This window comes from Panthera pardus, unplaced genomic scaffold (assembly GCF_024362965.1).
Source record: "Panthera pardus isolate Hobbes unplaced genomic scaffold, ASM2436296v1 HiC_scaffold_11, whole genome shotgun sequence".
NCBI lineage: Eukaryota > Metazoa > Chordata > Mammalia > Carnivora > Felidae > Panthera > Panthera pardus.
In genome coordinates this window covers 95,681,042-95,698,304 of record NW_026526666.1, presented here as the reverse complement: position 1 = coordinate 95,698,304, position 17,263 = coordinate 95,681,042, and the positions used below count along the sequence as shown (strand labels likewise).

The 17,263-nt window shown below is 50.0% G+C and overlaps 1 protein-coding gene and 1 long non-coding RNA gene across 6 annotated transcripts in view; one reads left to right on the top strand and one right to left on the bottom strand.

The window, feature by feature from the left end:
- The window catches only part of TMEM51 (transmembrane protein 51), a 54,616-nt gene that overhangs the window by 421 nt on the left and 36,932 nt on the right, over positions 1 to 17,263 (top strand). For 2 of the 5 annotated variants that reach the window (XM_019461454.2, XM_019461452.2), the window contains exon 1: positions 950 to 1,074. The exons of the other annotated variants lie outside the window; for them this stretch is intronic. The gene's annotated coding sequence lies outside the window, so the exon portion shown is untranslated. Of the gene's footprint in view, positions 1 to 949; positions 1,075 to 17,263 lie in introns of those variants that run through there. 5 annotated transcript variants of the gene reach the window in all.
- On the bottom strand, positions 413 to 3,357 carry LOC128775904 (uncharacterized). Its single transcript, XR_008420867.1, has 2 exons — positions 3,020 to 3,357; positions 413 to 999 (listed from the first exon to the last, which is right to left on the bottom strand). It is a non-coding gene; the product is annotated as an uncharacterized LOC128775904 (long non-coding RNA).

The window sequence follows — 17,263 nt, the reverse complement described above, 5'->3', positions numbered from 1 at the left end:
GTCCGTCCGTCCGGGAGCTTCCTGTCCCGGGTCTGCGGCCGGGAGGACTCGGAACCCGCAGTCGCCGGAGCCGCGCCCCAGCGGTGCGGGACCCCCCGCCTCCCGGCATCGCGCTGGCCTCGGCCGGGGGAAGGCGGCCGGCCTCCGGGGCTCCCCGTGGGCGGGGACAGGTGCCCTCCGCCTGGCGGGTTTCGAACCCTTGGCCTCCCCCAAGAGGCACCTTCCACCCGTGCTTAGAGCCGAGCTTCCCAGGAAGTCCCCGGAAACCACCCTGGCGCTGCGCGATGGACCCCCCTTCTCCCATCCCTAACTTTTGTGGAAATCGAGGCTTTTCAGGGATTTCGATTGGAGTGTGTGTTTCACGTACTAGAAAAAAAAAAAAAAAACGGTGAGAAATCGGGCGCGAGCTAAGTGGGGTGCAACTCAGTTTCTTCGCTGTTCAATGCGCATGACAGGCCCCTGGGCTGAGGCGGGGGCACTCGTGCCTGGCACACAGCAGGTACTTGCCTGCCGTCCAACCCAGATCTTTTGTCTGCTTCCTGACGGGAGACGTGTGGCCTGGGAGCGCCAAGTCTGGTTGACAGGGATGGTCACCTAGAGAAAGCAAGCTTTCCGTAACCGAGAGGTGGGGGGACAAGGAACCTGGATGTCCTTACGGTTCCCCGGCCGGTCGCTGCCGTGCGGCACCTGTGCACTCTCGGTTGAGCTTGGGTGGCCCCCGGCCAGATCCCTCCAGGCCGCGCGGGTGGTCCGGGCCCTGGGAACCCAGGAGCCGCGGGAGCGGCGGGGGCGGGGCCCGGGTGGGCGGGGCCGCGGCGGCGGGGGCGGGGCCGGGGTCAGCCCAGAAGTGCCACTGGAGAGGGGTTACCCTGCAGGGCTGGATTTTGGTTTTCGTTCTGCGTGGTTTGTTTGGAGCATAGCTTCTGTAGTTGAAAGGTCGGCTCTGGGACCTGTGAACGGCTTTTGAGCTTTGGAGACTTGTCACACGAGGATCTCGTCCTAAGTTTATAGGAAGACGTGGAATTGGGAAGGAGCCCCTTTCCCTCCAAACACTTCCTCTGCAGCCTGCCAGAGGTACTGCCCCGCCCGGGAGAAAAGGCAGAAGAGAGAGGAAGGGGAGGAGGCTGGCGGTGTATCTGCTCCTCAGGAGGTTCTGTCCAGGGGTTGGGTGATTGGGACCTCCTGGGAGCTGCGCGAGGGCCAGGCCTGCCCCAGGGATGCAGGGCCCAGGGGCCTTAAAAGCTCCCAGCCTCGTGACTGGTAAATGACAAGCATTGCTGGGAGGCGGTGATATACAGTCAGGCCCCAGCACTGGCTCACTGTGTGTGACCTGCCTCACCGAGCCTCCGTTTCTTCATCTGTACTCTGGGAATGATGCCCTCCTAAGTGGGACCTTCATGCCTAGCCCCTAGCAAGTATTCTGTAGGAAATGATGTCACAGGGCTTAGAGGAGAACAAGAGACAGAAAAGAACTCGGGCTGAGGTGTGCCAGGAGGTCCTGCTAAAAAAAGAATGTTGGAATATTGAACAGTGTATCAGTCCCCCAGGGAGAGGGAGGAAGGGTGTCTGGGTCGATGGAACAGCATAAGCAAAGGCCCAGAGGTGCGGGGGTAATGGGGCGTGCTGGGCCTGGAGGGCTGTGCTCAGGCAGTGGCAGGCAGGTTTGTGGGAAGGTGGAGAAAGTCAAGGGAACGGAGCGGCTGGAATGAGCTAGACTGAATAGGCAGGGGGCTGGTCGTTACAGATGGGACTCTCTCACGTGAGCGCCTTGGAGTCATCCAACAGCTGGTGACAGAGTGCCTTCCGTGGCCCAGGCACTGTTCTAGGTGCTCGGTATGGATCACTGAGCAAGAAAGACGCAAGGGAGTCATTCGATCCCGTTGATATGCGAGGAAGATAACTCTGGCTGTGTGAAGTCACATGAGAGTTTGGGGAAGGCTGCTGGGGGCAGGGGGTGGGAGGAGGCGGACCTCTAGGCTGGGGGCAGTGGGAATGAAGCAGGGGGTGCTGGAGTGGAGACCCACACAGGAGGCGGAGATTAACACACGGTCTTAACACGTGCCCGCTGGTCAAGGGTGACGTTTGTGGATTTGGTGTGGGGTCCAAGCTGCCAGCCTGTCTTCTACCAGAGAGAGCGGGCGAGTGCCCGGGACCTTGGCAGGGTCCAAGCGCCCCTCCCCCCCCCCCCCCCCCCCCCCCGTGGCTTCCCCGCTCCCTGGCTCCAGGAGGCACAAGACCCAGGAGCTTCTGTGTGAAGAATGGCAAAGCTGGAGGCTGAGCCAGGAGCCCGCCTCCTGGGCAACCTGCCTCTTTCAGGGCTCCTGTTTTTCGGGTCATGGTTCTGGTAAATGTTCTCTCCCTCCGTGGGCCTGGCAGTGAAACCCTGCAGAGCCCCAGGGCTGGACGAGGCTGAAGCATGAAGGGCTTTGGCTCTGGGCCTCTCTTCCCCGGGGCTCCAAATCAAGGGGGAATTTGAGGGACCGAGCAGAGTTTTCTCCCTAAGCACTAGGAAAGTTCCAGAATGTGGTGAAGGGTCTGCTTCTGGCTCCGGGCTTTTGCTTTCACTTTGGTTGTGAAGCTTGGATGGGTCATTCTCGCCACTGGCAGCTGTAAGAGAACCTTCCGTGTTGGATGGAAGTTACCCTTTGCTTGGAGAGGGACCACACTGTCTTTCACCTGCCACAGGAGGACCCTAGAATGCCTTGGGTGCAAGGGACCACGCTCATTTGATGAGTAAAACTCAGAGTGGGGAGGAATGCCTGGGGGGCTCAGTCAGTTAAGAGTCCAACTCTTGATTTCGGCTCAGGGCGTGATCTCACAGTTCAGTTCGTGAGTTCGAGCCCCACATCGGGCTCCATGCTACTTGGGATTCTCTCTCTCTCTCCATTTCTCTCTCCCGTGCATGCTCGCTCTCTCTCTCGCTCTCTCTCTCTCCAAATAAATAATAAAAGACTTAAAAAAAAAAAAAAACTCAGAGAGGGGAAGGGCACGCAGCAGCAGAACTGGGACGGAAACCCACCTGACCGCTCTAGGGTCGTCTGCGTTCTCCCAGGAGGTCTGACCGCAATCAGGTCAGAGACTTGTTTTAGAGCCCAGTTTAGCACAGGTTTGGTGGTTTCTCAGGATGTCTGTCTTGCTTCATATAGAGTCTCGCTTCTCCCCAGCCTGGACAGGTGGCCCGCTTGGCCTGTTAACAGTTTTTGTTCTCCTTCTCTTGGATCGAGCCCTTGGCACACTGGCTGCCTCTCCTGGGAGCTCTGGCTCCCCAAAGAAACAGGTTGCTTGTTCGGGTTTCACCAGACTGCCCCAAGACCCTGGCCAGAGGCAGCCCTCCCAGGGGCCGTGCTGAGCTCTCCCACTAGCTGTGGCCTCAGACTGATTCTTGACTCCTCCCTCCCCTCAGTCCCAACCCTTATCTCCAGAGGCCGATTGGCCCTGCCTTCCATCCAGAGTTGTTTACTTGGGCTGAGCTGCCAACAGTCCCCTTATTCTCTCTTGCCCTAGATTTATCAGCCTTTGCAGCCCTTAAACCTGAATGCCTGGCTCTTAGAATATCGGAGCCAGAGAGGGCTTCAGCCGTCAGAAAGTCTAGTCTGTTTCTTTTACAAGTGGGGAAACTGAGACCCAGGGAAGGGAAGGTGCTTGCTTGAGTTCAGAGCTAGGACTATGACCCAAGGTTCCTGATTTTGGCCCGAATGATTTCCAGGATGGTTCTTGAAAAACAAAACAAACAAACAGAAACAAGACAGTAAAGTCAGAGGACCCCGTCTCCAGAAGCCGCTTTCTCTCTCTGCTCCACCCTGGCAGGTGTTCTTGGAGGCCACCACCCTGACCTGTCTAGGACGAGCAAATGCTGAGGGCCCTGGAAGATGGGGGAGGGGAGGAGGATGCATAACAAGGAGTAGATACCTTGACAATTTCAAGTAGATACCTTGACAATTTCAAACCCCCCCACCCCATGGTAACGCCAGGGGGTAAGCCAGTGATGAAGCTTTTTGCTGCCCCTGTAAAAGTTCCCTACAAGGTACCGCAGGATGGACAGGCTTTTAAAGTTGTTTTCTCCCCCGGAGTGCAAGGGAAGTACATGCCCCTGGTAGAAAACCTGGACGGAAAACCTCGCCATATGCTGGCAACCACTGTTGATATTTTGGTGTTCATGCAGATTGTTTGTTTGCTTGCCTGCTTGCACTGCTGTTTAATATCCTGGCTTTTCAGTTCATCATCATGACAGGTATTTTCCCCAGTGAGAGTTTTTCCCCACCGGTTCTAACCCGCCAGTCTCCCATGCTTCTGCTAGCTGGTGGCCGGAAAGTACTCAGGAGGCCAGCCTTTTGTGGCTCTGTCAGAACACTCCAGCAACCAAAATCTTGTAACGCTATGCAACTTCTCCACCACCGTGGGATTTCAGGGGGCCATGTCTCTGCACCGCCATGGTGTTTGGGAAAGGGCTCTGTTTATAAAATCGAAAGCAAAAATCTCTTCTTAGGGAGCCTCTTAGAAATGGAGGAGGTTAGCCATCCGGGCGGGATGGGTGTGATCCAAAGATTATAGGGAGGAAGGTGAAAGCTTTGTTTCCTCTGTTTCCTGTGATTTTTTTTTTTTTTTCCTGTGTTCGGTTTTAACCCAGCCAGGTACTCTCACCCGCTCTTACCACCCCTTGCCCTGAATCTTCCCAGGATTAGGCCCTGGGGTGGCAAGTGCGGGTCCCTGGGAAAATCAAGACTGTATTTGGTTTGCCTGCCTCTTGGACAGCAAGTATTTCAATGGCAAACATGAGCAGAGAATTTGGTACCCACTCAGGTGACCCAGGTTGGCCACTTCACCTTTGGGACTGGTTCTCCCGGCAGCTCTCGGACTCTTAACAGGATCACAGCTTTGTTAATGCCCTATAAATTGCCAATACTAGAAATGATCCGGGAGATCCCTTAGGCTAATGCCTACAGACTGCGGGCGGCAACTAAGTGGGGTTTAAAATCAGTTACGTAGGGGTGCCTGGGTGGCTCGGTCGGTTGAGCTTCTGGCTTTGGCTCAGGTCATGATCTCAAGGTCCACAAGTGGGAGCCCCGCGTTGGGCTCTGTGCTGACAGCTCGGAGCCTGGAGCCTGCTTTGGATTCTGTGTCTCCTTCTCTGTCTGCCCCTCTCTCGCCCGTACTCTGTCTCTCTCTCTCTCTCTCTCAAAAGTCAACAAACATGAAAAACAAATTTTTTTAATAAAAAAAATAAGGGGCGCCTGGGTGGCGCAGTCGGTTAAGCGTCCGACTTCAGCCAGGTCACGATCTCGCGGTCTGTGAGTTCGAGCCCCGCGTCAGGCATCTGGGCTGATGGCTCAGAGCCTGGAGCCTGTTTCCGATTCTGTGTCTCCCTCTCTCTGCCCCTCCCCCGTTCATGCTCTGTCTCTCTCTGTCCCAAAAATAAATAAAAAAACGTTGAAAAAAATAAAAAAATAAAAAAAATAAAAAATAACTAAGATCAGTTACGTAGTTTTCCACTAGCTTTCTAAAAGTGAAATAGAAGAAAGCAGACCAGAAAAGAAAGTGCATCCCCTGTCCTGAGAAGTATTCTTTAGTAAGACTGTCACATCAGGTGACAGACAGTATGTGGACAAGCACCGAGTCACCAGATAAATATATTTCCAGCTGCGTGGTCAGAACCTTGGGCAGAGATGCTGCCGTCCATTGGGTTTCTTTTTTAATTGAGGTACAGATAACATACAACATTATACGAGTTGCAGGTATGCGACACAGGGATTTGACCTTTGTGTGTGTCGCAAAATGATCAACACGGCCAAATTACCATCTGTCACCTGCCGAAGTTCGTACAGTGTTATTGACTATATTCCCCATGCTGTACGTTATTTATTTTGTGACCTTATCGATTTTACGGGAAGTACAAACTTCCCCCACCTGACTGCTCTCTCCCCTGTAGCCACCACCGCTCTGGTTTGTGTATCCATGAGCCTGGGGTTTGTTTTGTTTTCTTTGTTTTGTTTTTTAGATTCCACACATTTGTGAAATCAGGTGGTATTTGTCTTTCTCTAACTTATTTCACTTTGCCTAATACTCTCGAGGTGGACACGTGTTGTCGCAAATGGCAAGGTTTCATTCTTTCTTAGGGCCGAGTAGTATTCATTTGCATGTATCAATGAATATATGTACATAAAATACATACATACATATAAATGAATATATGCATCGCATCTTCTCTATCTGCCCACCCTCGGATGGACCCTTAGGTTGTTTCCATGTCTTGGCTGTTGCGAATAATATTGCAGCGAACATATGGGTGCATGTATGTTTTCAAATTAGTGCTGTTTTCTTTGTATACAATACCCGGCAGTGAAATTGCTGGATCGTAGGGTTGTTCTAGTTTTCATTTTTGAGGAACCTCCATACTGTCTTCCACAGCGGCCGCACCAACTTACGTTCCCATCAACAGTGCGCGAGGATTCCCTTTTTCCTCCACATCCTTGCCAGCGTTTATGACTTCTCATCTTTTTGATGACGGCCATTCTGACAGATGTGACGTGATATCTCGTGGCGGTTTTGACTCGCATTTCCTGATGATGAGTGACGTTGAGCTTCTTTTCATGTGTCCGTTGGCCATCTGGATGTCTTCTTTGGAAAAGGGTCTTGGATCGGCTGCTCATTTGTTCATCAGATTCGTTGGGGGTTTCTTTTGTTATTGAGCTGTATGGGCTCTTTATATATTTTGGATATTCACCTCTATTCAGATAGATGGTTTGCAAATGTCGTCTCCCATTCGGGAGGTTTTCTTTTCGTTTTGTGGATGGTTTTCCGTGCCGTGCGAAAGCTTTCGGTTTGCCATATGCCAGTTGTTTGTTTTTGCTTTTGTTTTCTCTGCCTTTGGAGTCAGATCCAAAAAGACATCTCTTAAACCAATGTCAGGGAGCTTACTGCTTCCGTTTTCTCCTAGGAGTTTTGTGGATTCAGGTCTTACATTCAAGTCTTTAATCCATTGTGAGTTAATTTGTGTATATGCTGTAACAGCCCACTGCTTTTTATACTGTGATCCCGGGGACCTTGGAATTCTTTGGACGGGTCCCAGAAACAGTCAGGGATAGAGCTGAGTGGTGGGAGGCAGGGCCAGCTGGAAGGAAGCCGCTTACTAATGTTCCAGATATCAGGGGTATGAAAGATTCCTTTAAAAAAGTTCTCTGCCTTTGAAAACAAAATGAAACAGCAAGCTGGAAACCACTGCTTACCTAGCCACCTCAATCCTTAGAATTGAGAATTCTCACGCAGATCTCTCTAAAAAAAAGTCATCTTGGAAGCGAGATTCATTCATCTGACTGATATTTATTGCGTTCTTTCTACAGGCCAGGGATTCTGGATTTGGGCAGAACATGGTCCATAAGGGAGACATGGTCCCTGCTCTCCTGGAGCTTACTCCTTATTGGGGAGGAATGAGGAGTCTGTAAACTAGGACACAAATCAATGAAATAACAAACCAATAATCATATACTCACAGAACTAAAATCTTTATCAGCCCCTCACTTCCTGTAGGACCAAGACCAGGCTAAGCCCCTTACCTTTCAAAGCTCTGAAGACTGTACTCTTTTATTTTTATTTTTTTATTTATTTTTTTAATGTTTATTTATTTTTGAGACAGAGAGAGACAGAGCATGAACGGGGGAGGGTCAGAGAGAGAGGGAGACACAGAATCGGAAGCAGGCTCCAGGCTCTGAGCCATCAGCCCAGAGCCCGACGCGGGGCTCGAACTCACGGACGCGAGATCGTGACCTGAGCTGAAGTCGGACGCCCAACCGACTGAGCCACCCAGGCACCCCTGTACTCTTTTAAATACTGGACTCCTTAGAGTTCAGACTCAGTTTACCTTGCTAGACCTGTTGCCGCTTCCCCAACCCTCCCCCCACCAACAGATGGGCAGTAAGGAACTAGAACCACTTCCTATCTCCACCTTCCTCCTACACCCCCACCCATGAACTTCGATGGGTTTTCTCTTTCTATTCCTTCTGCTTTTCTGCCTAGATCATCCTCTGTCCAAGAACAAAAGTCCTCAAAAAACAAAAACAAAAAAACCTCAAATTCTATTTGGGAATTATTTTATTTCATTTTATTTTAAAGTTAGGGTTTTTTTTTTAATTTTTTTAATGTTTATTTATTTTTGAGACAGAGAGAGAGAGAGAGAGAGAAAGACAGAGCATGAGCAGGGGAGGGGCAGAGAGAGAGTGAGACACAGAACCCACAGAGCCCAAAGCGGAGCTCGAACTCACAAACCACAAGATCATGACCTGAGCCAAAGTCTGACGCTGAACCAACTGAGCCACCCAGGCGCCCCTTATTTTGGAATAATTTTAGATTTGTAAAAAAACTCACAAAAATAGTATAGTTTTCCTATATCCTAGTTTCCCTACATTCCTATGTTCCTATTTCCTATATCCTCACTCGGCTTCCCCTGGTGTTAGTATCTTACATAACATGGTGTATATCACAAAACTAAGAAATTCACATTACTACTAGCAAAATGGGTTTATGGCAAGAAAGTTTCATACGTGCTGTGATACAGTTGTCAGCACAGCAGGTGAGAGCATGAAAATGAAGGAGGAGGAGGAGGAGGAGGAGGAGGAAGGCGGGAGGAGAAGAACCATGAGGAGAAGGAGGAGGGGGAGGAGGAGGGGGAGGGAGAGGAAGAGGAGGGGGAGAATGAGAAGAACAATGAGAAGGAGGAAGAGGGGGAGGAGAAGAGTGAGGAGGAGGAGAGGGAGGAGGAGGAGGAGGGGAGGAGGAAAAGGAGGGGGAGAGGGAGAAGGGCGATGAGGAGGAAGGGGAGGGGGGAGGAGGGGGAGGAGGAGAAGTGTCCTTGGCTCATAAGCACGTGGAAAAAAACAAAAAAAAACCAACAGTCAACCCCATTGTAGTAAAGAAAATACCACTTAAAACAATATCATCTTTCACATATGAAAGTTGAAATGTTTTGAACGCTTCAAAATTTTAGCTTAAAAAAGGAATGCTAATCTTTCACGAGCTCATGGTGGGCAGGAGGACTATCTGAAATGTGTGTCAAAGCCTTAAAAAAACCCCAGCAGTTTCAATACTAGGATTTTATTCAGAGGAAACATGACTGTTTAAGGAGTTCGTTTCAATACTGATTTTCTTTTAAGTGTATTTACTTTCTAGAGAGACAGAGACAGAGGAGCGTGAGTGGGGGAGGGGCACAGAGCAAAGGAGAGAGAGAATCCCAAGCAGGCACCACGCTGTCTACACAGAGCCCGATGTGGGGCTTGAACCCATGAACCTCGAGATCATGACCTGGGCCGAAATCAAGAGACAGACACTTAACCTGCGGAGCTGCCCAGTCTCACCCTAATACTGTTATTTTTAAAAATAGCAATAAAATTAGAAACCAGCTATGTGTCTGGCAATAGGAGATTGGTTGGTTATGTAAATTATGAGTCCTCCATGTTCTGGAATATTCCTCAACCACTAAAAGTTATGGTTTAGATGAATACTGATGATGTGCAAAATTGTCCATTATTTACCAACATTTTAAAAGTTGGGGTGCCTGGGTGGCTCAGTCAGTTAAGCGTCTGACTTCGGCTCAGGTCATGATCTTGTGGTTTGTGAGTTCGAGCCCCATGTCGGGCTCTGTGCTGACAGCTCGGAGCGTGGGGTCTGCTTCCGGTTCTGTGTCTCCCTTTCTCTCTGCCCCTCCCCTGTTCACACCCTGTCTCCCGATAATAAATAAATGTTAAAAAAAAAAAAAAGTTAGGTCACCAAGCCCTGTTGCAGCCAGATCTCATTTTTGTCGAAAGACAAAAAAGAAAAAGAAAAAGGTATGTTTGCTTACAAAACACACAAAGTCTGAACACCACCGTAGGTACTGTCAGTCGTTACGGATGGTGGGGTCACTGGTGATGTTGACTTCCTTTCTGCTAATCTAGATTTATTAATGTTTGCTCACTAAAGAAGCATGGTTTTTCTAATAAGAGAAAAAATGTTTTCTTTTAAAAAAAAACAATCTCCTAGGGTTGCAGTGGGTTCCCCGAGGGTTCCTACGAGGTGAGGTGTTGGTGAATTGCAGAGGGCTGGCGCGGACCGGCCCCTAGCCCAGGCGGGTCTTGGATGATTTCAACCTTGAACGTCTGCTTCCTGCTTCCCAGACTTAAAAAGCTGCGACAGGTGCCTTGTGGACACCCGGCGGCTCTCTCATCTGCAGCGGGGAAAACGACCGGTTCCAGGCTGTGTTTCTGCCCCCCCCCCCCCCACATTCGCAGGTTGAAGCCCTACTCCCAGTGTGGCGGTATTAGGAGACGGGGCCCTGGGTGATACTTAGCTGTTAGTTGAGGTCTTGAGAGTAGGTCTATCGTGATGGGATTAGTGCCCTGAAGAGGAGAGGGGCGCCTGGGTGGCTCAGCCTGTTAAGCGTCTGACGTCTGCTCAGGTCATGATCCCGCGGTTTGCGGGTTCGAGCCCCACGTGGGTTCCTTGCTGTCAGCGTAGAGCCCACTTCGGATCCTGTGTCCCCCTCTCTCTGCCCCTCCCCCACTTGCGCTCTCTGTCTCTCTCAAGAGAAATAAATAGATAGATAAAACTTTGAAAAAAAAAATCTAAGAAACAAATAGAATCAGAGTGTGACGCCTTTGGAGTCCGGCTTCTTTTACGGAGTGTCGTGCTTTGAGGTTCCTGCACGTTGAGTTACCCCATCCTACGGATGTGGCAAATGTTTGTCTGTTTATCCCCTCACCTGCTGAACAATATCTGGGTTGTTTCCAGTTTGGGGTGGTGATGACTAAGGCCGCTATAAACGTTCTCGCGCAGGTTTTACTGTGCAGGTACGTTTTTCATTTCTCTCGCGCAAATACCAAGGAGTGGGGGTTGCCCGCTGTGTCTGGTGAGTGGATCTGTAGATGAAGTGGCCAAACTTAAAAGTTTCATGCTGAGGACCCAGGGAGGGGAGGGTGGAAGGGAGTAGTAGACTCTGGCCGAGCTCCTACTGTGTGCCCCTCACAGAGGCAAGAGCTTCACACACGTGGCCTCGCGTGGTCCCCAGCACAGCCGAGCGAAATACGGGCTCTGGCTGCCCCTTTACAGATGACCCTCAGAAAAGGTGATTACATGTGCTTCGATCTGATCAACAGAGATCTACTCTCTTTGTATTTGGAGGGGGTTTGTGGTAGGAGGCCGTTTAGCCTCCACTCTATGTCTCCCTCCACGTTCCAGCTTTGTTCTAGCATTTACACATCTTCATCACCCCCTGCCTGGTGCAGAGCTGATGGGGCTGAGTGCACAGCCCTTGAACTTCCATAAGAAGGTTCTTCCCAGTTCCTCCTGCCAGCACCCCGCTGGGTAGGGACCTAATGAAATATGAATAATCCCTCAATCTGGAACTATAATGACCTGTGTTGAAGGAGAAACAGGAAAAACAGTGTCACCCCTCCTTGAGTGATGTTTTGCCTTTCCCCCCTCCCACGTGGGTCTTCCTCTGCCAGGAAATAAGTTGACCTCTCCCCCATGGTGATCTGTCCCTGCCCCGTGTCACAGAAATGGCAGTCACAACAGGTTGTGTCTAGTTCTTAACTTAAAAGAACTTTTTACTGGCTCTTTTCAATTAGAAAATTAACTGATTAGAAAAAAAATTTTACACACAGTAAAAATATAAAAAAAAAAACAAAACCTCAAATGTCATAAAAGGGATAGCCAAAGGAAAAATGTAAACCTCCCGCTCATCTCAGACCCCCAGGGCCTTTCCTCAGAGATAGCCACGGCTCGCATGTTTCTTGTATATGCTTCCAGAAATTCTCTGTGGGTATAAGATGCTTTTAAGTGTTGCTTTTAGATATTCACATGTTAAGAGTTGTCAGGATCGTTCTGACATTGTTGGGACCTTTTAAACATGTAATCACTCATATCAAGGTCCTCAGATTGCCTTTGAGGACCCACCAGCCATCTGAAATCTTATGGCAAACCGTCTGCCTCTGCATTTTTCTCTGGGGCGTCAGTAGCTTTCATGAGGGTCTGTGCGCACACACACACACACACACCCACACCCACACACACACACACGAAGAAACATGGCTTACCCAAAAAAGCATGGTGCGCGGGTACGAGAGAAGCAAGCTTTTACTGATAGAAAGTAGTTAAATGTGTAATTAGCTGGGGGGCGGATACAAGCTCCAAATTTCTGGATCACTGGTGCCTCGTTGTGTGGATGGAAGCTGATGGAACCTCTGATTGGACAGTTTCGTCCCGGGCTAAGGGGGAACTGTGCCTGGCTGAGCCAGAGCCGTGAAGTTCACGGAGTTCTTCAGCCCTGCGTGTTTCTACTGACTCATTGCCTGTGGGGAAGTGTGCTGGCAGCTTTAGAACAACACGCGTATGCTCTTGCCCCGGATGGAGTTATCCATTTACTGGGAACTTCTCACAGGAGGACACACATTTGCTTCCTACGAGAGGATTTCAGGCTGAGAAACATTCAAAAAGATTTTAGGGAAATTCCTGGCAGCCAGAGCCACGTCTGGTTGATGATGAGTGTCAGGAACGTTTTGGGGAAATGTCCTTCGTGGGGTCAGTACTCTTGATGGAGTTGCGGGGTGGCCCCGAAGGAGGCAGATCCTGGGTCAGCTGCAGGGAGGGAGGGTCTGACCTTACAAGGCGTTTCCAACGTTAGTATAAAGTTGTGACAGGCACCAGCCTAAGCGTTTTGCGGGTAGTGACTCGTCACTCGCAAATCACCCTCGCAAGAGTTCAGTGGCCTGGGGAAACTGAGGCAGGAGTAGGCTAGCTACTGTGCAAACAGCCTCACATCTCAAAGGCTCAAGACAGTCGGGTCACAATGGAGCCTGCTGGGTGGGGAGGGTGGGGACTTCGGGGACATAGTCATTCAGAGACCCAGGCTCCTTCCGTCTTCAGTGTGCTTGGATTCCAAGGGCTTGGTGAGGTAATAACACCACCCACTAGCTGTGGAGACGGGTGTTCAACCCAGGGAGTCTGGCTCCAGAGTCTGTGTTCTTAACTACCACACTCTAGTGAGAAACGAGAGCACTGCTGTTTAGCTCGATGCACCTGCTGTGTCAACTCAGAACTGGCAGGTAGGGAGACACGCTGGTGTTCTGGAGAACATTGGCACCTCGTTGCAAGGGATCAAGCTTTTCTTTCTAAGGAGTGAGATGGGTAAACCTCACAGACGTTTTTACCTCGTCTTCTGCACATGAAGATGAAAGCATTTGCCCCCCCAAATGTCTGCACCCCAAATAAACACGTATCGGCTACGTTGCTGCCTGGGACGCGGGTCTTTCCGCCACAGACATCATCCCTGCAGAGCCGAGTGCCCCAAATTGCTGCTTGTTGTAGGGAGGAGGTTTCGCTAAATTTCAGCACCCTAGTTCACACGTGTTTCCCCAGTTGAAGTGCCTTCTTGTGGAAACAACCCAAACGTCCCACATGAAGGCCTGGGCGAGACCGTGTGGTACGTCCACGCACGGGAATGCCACGTGGCTATAAAACGTGGTGGTGATGGGGACCTTGAGCATCATGGAAAGACAACTCTAATCTAATACTGTAAAAAAGCAGAGTATAAAGGCGGTGAATTTTTTAGCTTTAAAAAAGACACAAAGGGGGTAAAAATCTGGATAGCGACCATTTCTAAATTTCCTATAGAGAAACATGTATTATTTTGTATTAAAATTACAGATTTACGTGCAAGCACTGGCCCTCAGGACCTCAGTGACTTGGGCACCGGCCGAATTTCTCCTAATGAGGAGGACGGTTTTAGGATTTTGTGAGGATTGAATGATCTATGTGGAAAAAGTACTAAACACACAGTAAATGCGCAATACGTTTCTAGATTCTGCTATTGTCGTTATCACTTTAAAAAAATCTTTCCATTCTAGGGGCGCCTCGGCGGCTCAGTCCGTTCAGGGTCCCACTCTTGGTTTCGGCTCAGGTCACGATCTCACGGTTTGTGAGTTCGAACCCCTCGCTGGGCTCTGCGCTGACAGGGAGGAGCCTGCTTGGGATTTCTCTCTCTCCCCCTCTCTGCCCCTCCCCTGCTCGCACTCTCTCTCTCTCTCAAAATAAATAAATAAACTTAAAACATTTTTGAAATCTTTCCATTCCGATAAACTCACTCCAAATCCAAAGGAACCATTTCCAGTAGCCTGGGGCCGGCCGGGGGAGGGGGGCTTTGTTGCAACAGGCCTGGGGGTGCAGACCTGGGAGCGGGCCAGTCTACACCCCCTTCCATCCCGCCGGCCTCTGCTGCAGGGCAGGGTAAAGCCGGGTGCCTGAGATCCTGCTTCTAAGTGGAGACCAGGGGCCGCACTGGCTGACGTCTGGTTTCTGTCTCCTGCACAGAGAGATAAGTCAGTGGCTACAAGCATGGGTTCTGGGTCAGACTCCCTGGATTCCACATCGATTAAATGGGGAGACTAGTGACGCCACCTTTGGAGGGTTGGGGTGAGGGTGATATGGCGATTAGCACAATGTCTCAATAAATGCCAACGTTCGCGGGCATAAGGGGAGGCCTCGGAAATTCACACAACGTAAAATTACATGAGTAACATGATACCATGTACATTTCCAGAACCTTTTCATCATCCCGGGCAGAAACGGAGGAGGAAGGCTTTTTAAGTGCCTACCCGCGTGAGTGGTTCTTCAACCTTAGCACGTGTCAGAAGCTCCCCAGAATTTTCTGATGCAGTAGGTCTGGAGGGCTGGGACCCAAGAACTTGCATTTCTAACAGGCTCCCAGGGGCGCTGATGCCGGAGGTCCAGGACCACACTTGGAGAACCACTGCCCGAGGTGGAAAGGTCTGCGGGCAAGTGTGGGTGACGACCTCGTTTGGGCTGAACCTAGAACACTGGGCCACTGCGACCTGTGGAATTGGGGATTTATGATAAGAATTAGATCTTACACGGCCATGGCTGGGGAGGGGGGGGTCAGAAGTGAAAGTGACACAGGAGCTGAGGGCCCCGGATGTCCAGCCACCAAGGTGAGACCACAGGGACACTTGTGGAGAAGGCTGTGGGCGGCTGTTGCCAGTGGGTGCCCAGCAGGTGTCCAGTGACAGGCCTGGGGACACTGTCGTCAGAGGGAAGAGCTGGGCACGGATCAGACAGCAGGACCGGCTCAAACCGGCTGGGCCGCGTGGCGCCCGCCCATCTGGGCGTCTTCCCCGCGAGTGGAGTTTCCTCCCAGATTTCCTACAAATTCCTCTCTTGGCCACTTCTAACCTTGAGCCAAGAGGGAGGGGGATTCTGGGGACAGCAGTTGCAGCTTAACCGAGTTGACACAGTCTAAGCTGCCGTAACAGATCAATCAGCCTTTGCCACGGGGCTGCCTCCCTGAGCCCACCGGGGGTTTGTCGGGGGCTCGGCTGTGGGCTCCCCAGCTCTCCCTGCAGGACCTCTGGCTGCTACAGTTGTGGCCCACCCCAGCGATGCTCTGCTCAGATCATCAATCAGCAGGATCAGAACTCCCCATGGGGCGCCTGGGTGGCTCAGTCGGTTAAGCGTCCAACTTCGGCTCAGGTCGTGATCTCACCATTCGTGGGTTCAAGCCCCATGGCGGGCTCCGTGCTGACAGCTCAGAGCCTGGAGCCCGCTTCGGATGCTGTGTCTCCCCCTCTCTCTGCCCCTCCCCCACTCACACCCTGTCCCTCTCTGTCTCCCTCTCACTCTGCCAAAAAAAAAAAAAAAAATTAAAAAAAATTTTTAAAAAGATATACTACCCAACTATGATAATCAAAACAGTACGGTACTGGCACAAAAATAAACACAAAGAGCAATAGAACAGAATAGAGAGCCCAGAAATAAATGCACACACTTTTATGTTCCATCTATGTCAAAGGTGGCAAATGGTGTTGGGAAAACGGGACGGCTACATGCCAAAGAATGAAACTGGACCACTTTCTTACACCCTGCACAAAACTTGAGGCGCCTGGGTGGCTCAGCTGGTTGAGCATCTGACTTCGGCTCGGGTCGTGATCTCACAGGTCGTGAGTTCAAGCCCCGCGTCGGGCTCCGTGCTGACAGCACGGAGCCTGCTTGGGGTTCTGTCTCTTTCCTTCTCTCTCTGTCCCTCCTGCACTCCCTCTCTTAAAATAAGTAAATAAACTTGAGAAAAATAAAAAGCTTCTGCATAACAAAGAAAACCATCAACAAAACAAAAAGACAACCTACTGAACGGGGGAAGACATTTGCAAATGACATATCTGAGTAAGGGTTCGTATCCAAAATATATAAAGAACTTACACAACTCAACACCAAAAAACCAAGGAATCCAATTTAAAAATGGGCAGAGGACACGACTAGACATTTTTCCAAAGAAGACATACAGATGGCCAACAGACCAGGAAAATATGCTCACCACCACTCATCATCAGGGAAATGCAAATCAAAACAATAATGAGATATCACCTCACACCTGTCAGAATGGCTAAAATCAAAAACGCAATACATAACAAGTGTTGGTGAGGATGTGGGGGAAAAAGGAGCCTTCATGCCCTGTTGCTGGGAATGCAAACTGGTGCAGCCACTGTGGAAAACAGTATGGAGGCTCCTCAAAAAATTAAAGATCGAATTACCACGTGATCTGGTAATTCTGCTACTGGGTGTTTACCCAAAGAAAATGACAACACTTATTCAAAAGGGTATGTGCACCCCTATGTTTATTGTGGCATTATTTACCAAAGTCAAGATAGGGAAGCAAGTAAGTGGGTAAAGAAGGTGTGGTGTATATATAGAATGGAACATTACTCAGCCGTGAAAAGAATGAAATATCGCCATTTGCAGCAACATGGATGGATCTAGAGAGTATACAATAGACAAAGTCAAATGCCACATGATGTCAGTCATGTGTGCAACTTAAGAAACAAAACGAATAAAGAAAAAAAGAGACAAGCCAAGAAACAGACTTTTAACTACAGAGGACAAACCGATGGTTCCCAGAGGGGAGGTTGGGCGGGGGCGCGATGGGGGAAATAGGTGAAGGGAATTAATTAAGAGCACGCTTGTTCATGATGAGCACTGAGTAATGTGCAGACTTGTTGAATCGCTATGTCGTACACTTGAAATGAATTTAACACCGTATGTTAATTATACTTGTTTTGTTTTTTTTTAATTTTCTTCAAAAAGCAGTTGCTTATTTCTTCATTGGGCAAATTTCGCAAATTCCATCTTTTTTTAAAGTGTATTTATTTATTTATTTTGAGAGAGAGAGAGAGACAGTGCAAGCAGGAGAGGGGCAGAGACAGAGGGAGAGAGAGAAAGAATCCCAAGCAGG